This window comes from Chanodichthys erythropterus, chromosome 2, assembly GCF_024489055.1.
Source record: "Chanodichthys erythropterus isolate Z2021 chromosome 2, ASM2448905v1, whole genome shotgun sequence".
In the NCBI taxonomy this organism is placed as follows: Eukaryota; Metazoa; Chordata; class Actinopteri; order Cypriniformes; family Xenocyprididae; genus Chanodichthys; species Chanodichthys erythropterus.
Window position 1 is genome coordinate 40743483 of NC_090222.1, and position 6460 is coordinate 40749942.

Genomic DNA, 6460 nt, shown 5'->3' on the forward strand with positions numbered 1-6460 from the left:
CAACAATGACGTCACTACTGAAATAATGATGTCACTACCGAAACAATGATGTCACAACCACAACAATGTCGTCACTACCGAAACAATGATGTCACTACCAAAACAATGATGTCACTACTGAAATAATGTCGTCACTACCGAAACAATGATGTCACTACCACAACAATGTCGTCACTACCGAAACAATGATGTCACTACCGAAACAATGATGTCACTACCACAACAATGTCGTCACTACCGAAACAATGATGTCACTACCACAACAATGATGTCACTACCACAACAATGTCGTCACTACCACAACAATGATGTCACTACTGAAATAATGTCGTCACTACCGAAACAATGATGTCACTACCACAACAATGTCGTCACTACCGAAACAATGATGTCACTACCACAACAATGATGTCACAACCACAACAATGACGTCACTACTAAAATAATGTCGTCACTACCGAAACAATGATGTCACTACCACAACAATGATGTCACAACCACAACAATGTCGTCACTACTGAAATAATGATGTCACTACCGAAACAATGATGTCACTACCACAACAATGTCGTTACTACCGAAACAATGATGTCACTACTGAAACAATGATGTCACAACCACAACAATGACGTCACTACCGAAACAATGATGTCACTACTGAAACAATGATGTCACAACCACAACAATGTCGTCACTACTGAAATAATGATGTCACTACCGAAACAATGTCGTCACTACCGAAACAATGATGTCACAACCACAACAATGTCGTCACTACCGAAACAATGATGTCACTACCGAAACAATGATGTCACTACTGAAACAATGATGTCACAACCACAACAATGACGTCACTACTGAAATAATGATGTCACTACCGAAACAATGATGTCACTACCGAAACAATGATGTCACAACCACAACAATGTCGTCACTACCGAAACAATGATGTCACTACCGAAACAATGATGTCACTACCGAAACAATGATGTCACAACCACAACAATGTCGTCACTACCGAAACAATGATGTCACTACCGAAACAATGATGTCACAACCACAACAATGTCGTCACTACCGAAACAATGATGTCACTACCGAAACAATGATGTCACAACCACAACAATGTCGTCACTACCGAAACAATGATGTCACTACCGAAACAATGATGTCACAACCACAACAATGTCGTCACTACCGAAACAATGATGTCACTACCGAAACAATGATGTCACTACCGAAACAATGATGTCACAACCACAACAATGTCGTCACTACCGAAACAATGATGTCACTACCGAAACAATGATGTCACAACCACAACAATGACGTCACTACTGAAATAATGATGTCACTACCGAAACAATGATGTCACTACCACAACAATGTCGTCACTACTGAAATAATGATGTCACTACCGAAACAATGATGTCACTACCGAAACAATGATGTCACTACCACAACAATGTCGTCACTACTGAAATAATGATGTCACTACCGAAACAATGATGTCACTACCGAAACAATGATGTCACAACCACAACAATGTCGTCACTACCGAAACAATGATGTCACTACCGAAACAATGATGTCACTACCGAAACAATGATGTCACAACCACAACAATGTCGTCACTACCGAAACAATGACGTCACTACTGAAACAATGATGTCACTACTGAAATAATGATGTCACTACCACAACAATGTCGTCACTACCGAAACAATGATGTCACTACCACAACAATGTCGTCACTACCGAAATAATGATGTCACGACACAATGATGTCACTACTGAAATAATGATGTCACTACCACAACAATGTCGTCACTACTGAAATAATGATGTCACTACCGAAACAATGATGTCACTACCGAAACAATGATGTCACTACCACAACAATGTCGTCACTACTGAAATAATGATGTCACTACCGAAACAATGATGTCACTACCGAAACAATGATGTCACTACCGAAACAATGATGTCACAACCACAACAATGACGTCACTACTGAAATAATGATGTCACTACCGAAACAATGATGTCACTACCACAACAATGTCGTCACTACTGAAACAATGATGTCACTACCGAAACAATGATGTCACAACCACAACAATGACGTCACTACTGAAATAATGATGTCACTACCGAAACAATGATGTCACAACCACAACAATGACGTCACTACTGAAATAATGATGTCACTACCGAAACAATGATGTCACTACCACAACAATGTCGTCACTACTGAAACAATGATGTCACTACCGAAACAATGATGTCACAACCACAACAATGACGTCACTACTGAAATAATGATGTCACTACCGAAACAATGATGTCACTACCACAACAATGACGTCACTACTGAAATAATGATGTCACTACCGAAACAATGATGTCACAACCACAACAATGACGTCACTACTGAAATAATGATGTCACTACCGAAACAATGATGTCACAACCACAACAATGACGTCACTACTGAAATAATGATGTCACTACCGAAACAATGATGTCACTACCACAACAATGTCGTCACTACTGAAATAATGATGTCACTACCGAAACAATGATGTCACAACCACAACAATGACGTCACTACTGAAATAATGATGTCACTACCGAAACAATGATGTCACAACCACAACAATGTCGTCACTACTGAAATAATGATGTCACTACCACAACAATGTCGTCACTACTGAAACAATGATGTCACTACCGAAACAATGATGTCACAACCACAACAATGACGTCACTACTGAAACAATGATGTCACTACCGAAACAATGATGTCACAACCACAACAATGTCGTCACTACCGAAACAATGATGTCACTACCGAAACAATGATGTCACTACCGAAACAATGATGTCACAACCACAACAATGTCGTCACTACTGAAACAATGATGTCACTACCGAAACAATGATGTCACTACCACAACAATGTCGTCACTACTGAAACAATGATGTCACTACCGAAACAATGATGTCACAACCACAACAATGTCGTCACTACCGAAACAATGATGTCACTACCGAAACAATGATGTCACTACCGAAACAATGATGTCACAACCACAACAATGACGTCACTACTGAAATAATGATGTCACTACCGAAACAATGATGTCACTACCGAAATAATGATGTCACGACACAATGATGTCACTACTGAAATAATGATGTCACTACCGAAACAATGATGTCACTACTGAAATAATGATGTCACTACTGAAATAATGATGTCACTACTGAAATAATGATGTCACTACCACAACAATGTCGTCACTACCGAAACAATGATGTCACGACACAATGATGTCACTACTGAAATAATGATGTCACGACACAATGATGTCACTACTGAAATAATGATGTCACGACACAATGATGTCACTACTGAAATAATGATGTCACTACTGAAATAATGATGTCACTACCACAACAATGTCGTCACTACCGAAACAATGATGTCACTACCACAACAATGTCGTCACTACCGAAATAATGATGTCACGACACAATGATGTCACTACTGAAATAATGATGTCACTACCACAACAATGTCGTCACTACTGAAATAATGATGTCACTACCGAAACAATGATGTCACTACTGAAATAATGATGTCACGACACAATGATGTCACTACTGAAATAATGATGTCACTACCGAAACAATGATGTCACTACCACAACAATGTCGTCACTACCGAAATAATGATGTCACAACCGAAACAATGATGTCACTACCGAAACAATGATGTCACTACCACAACAATGTCGTCACTACCGAAATAATGATGTCACAACCGAAATAATGATGTCACTACTGAAACAATGATGTCACTACCAAAACAGTCACGACCGAAACATGTGGAGAAGCTTCGGTAGTCACAATTTTAGATATAAATTTATCGAATAACCCCCCAAAAACAATGTTGTCGTTTCAGTAGTGACATTTTAGATACTTTTGAGCCGCTCAAAGATGATGATGATCAGCACATGGTTATCTAGCACAGTTCTGAACAGTTGAACACACATAAAAAACCCAAAAAAGTTTGCTTAATTGCAGAAAAAGGTGTTTGTTAGTGACGTTCATTAAAGCTCCACACAGGTTTTCAGACCTCTGAACACATTTAACTCAGAATGATGATCTGTCTGCTGTGAAAGAGGCTGTGAGAGGAGCAACACAGAAATATCTCCTGATCAAACATGTAGAAGTGTGTTAAAATCAGTCTCAGATCAATGGAGTAAAACACACACTGTTCCAGTAGTGACATGAACATGAGGGACACTTTTTTTTTTTTTTTTAACAAAGTGTCATGACTTAAAATAAAAATATAATATTTATATATATTTATATATATATATATATATATATATATATATATATATATATATATATATATATATATATATATATATATAAACTTCACTTAAAAAAAATCAAAAATATATATTTTTAAAAACAACAAATGGAAAAAATTGCTAAAATTATTAAAATATAATTTTCATAAGTTGAGGTTTAGGGGTCAGGGTTCAGGACAGACTCCTCCCAACTGACAGTACCCAATAAATGATGATTTATATATCTTACTGATGTTTTAAACATTGTGGGATTCAATAGAAGGATCTTAGTAAACATCTAAAACTTGAATACTTAAATGCTTTGTTTTCTGGTTGTGGGACAGCAGTTTACACCAGTTCTGCAGAATGACCCAAATATACATATATAATATATACACATTTTTCCTTCTTCAGACGTCACTGATTATTATTACTGTGTTTAATTTCTCTGATCTGAGACCAGCTGGAGGTCAGAGGTCAGGGCAGCCCAACAGTCAAGAAGTACCATCATGGTAGTGTATATTGATTGACATAATGCTGATATACGATCATTTAATCACAACAAATGAGATTATGAAATATATTGTGTTCATTTACACAGAATGTTCTTCATTATATGAATAAACGGACATTTGGTGAAGCAGAACCAGTTCAGAACCGCTTCCGTGCGACTGACGGACCTCATAAACACACAAACACACTCTCACACACACACTCGCTCACTCTCTCTCTCTCACACACACACTCGCTCACTCTCTCACACACATACTCTCACACACCTGGTTCGGCGGATCTCTTGAGGAATCCTCGTGTAAACATCACGCGCGTCGTTATTAATTGCGTATAACAATATGAATGTCGCTGATCCAGTGATCTGCGCTGCTGTGACGCGCGCGTCGGCTCGGTTCGGTCGGGTTCGGGACTCACCTCAGCAGCAGCAGTGCGGCTCGGCTCGGTTCGGCTCTCATCTCACCACGAAGCTTCCGCTCATAGCGACTCACTCAGCTGTCATTCGGTCCGGCCGGTACCGGTTCGTGTTCGGGTTCTTGTCTCACTGCGTGGAACGACCGTCGCCGCTGCGCTCCGCCATCACGCACAGAAACACACTGAGCAGCCGCAGCTGCAGACGCGACGCGCGGACTGACGCCCAGCGGCGCGGAGCCGCATTACAACAACCTCACTAACCGAGACAGGGAAAGATTGGTCCAAACAATAAACATTATATTTGAACTCTTCGCTGTTTATATTTACTCACTATCTATTATCATCACAAAGCTTATTATTAAGCGTCGAGTGACGCAGAGACGATATCACGTGATGCCTGTTGCTTTTCTCAGCGCTGCTCGAGATCTGTCAATCACAGTCGCTTATGATTACTTGAGAAACGCTTTTATATCCTGCTAGTGTTTTTGGAGTTAATATAATATAATATCAGGTACAGAGTTATTAAGACAAATAAAATAATAATAAAATAAATAAAATTAAAATTAAAATAAAAGATAAAAATAAATAAAAAAATTATATAATATAATACGTGTATATATAATAAATATTTAAAAAATAAAATATATTCAATATAATATACTATACTAATATATATATATATATATATATATATATTTATATATATATATATATATATATATATATATAAATAATTTTTTTAAATAATAAAAAGTATATAATATTAAATATAATATAATAAATGTTTAATCATTACAATTTTACACACACAAAATGCCCAAACTTGACACTAATTTTATCCTTCGAACTTCACTGTTAAAATATTGTTTTTGTGGGACAAATTTCATATCCATAAATCCTGAGTGACAGCTACTAAATCCCTATTTTGATTCCTTAAATTACTGAGAAAAGAGCAAAAAAAACACACTTTTAAACATAATTCAACGGTTATATACTGTTATTGTGAATTCTTTTGGCCACAGCAAGTGTCTGATATCTTCACAGCCCTAAAGTGAATATATATATATATATATATATAATATGGACTGACTTTATCTGCAGATTACTGATACATGTTTCTGAAACAAACAAAAACATGTTAAATTACACTAATTGAAAAGTGCTTGCAA

The 6460-nt window shown here is 37.2% G+C and overlaps 1 protein-coding gene across 2 annotated transcripts in view; it reads right to left on the reverse strand.

Moving 5' to 3' along the window:
* Nucleotides 1-5572, reverse strand: part of LOC137001977 (DENN domain-containing protein 4B-like) — a 44565-nt gene extending 38993 nt beyond the window's left edge. Inside the window, exon 1 of one of the 2 annotated variants that reach the window (XM_067361398.1) lies at nucleotides 5295-5572. The gene's annotated coding sequence lies outside the window, so the exon portion shown is untranslated. The remainder of the gene's footprint in view (nucleotides 1-5294) is intronic. The other variant, XM_067361364.1, reaches the window with a different exon arrangement.
* Between the last annotated feature and the right edge of the window lie 888 nt (nucleotides 5573-6460).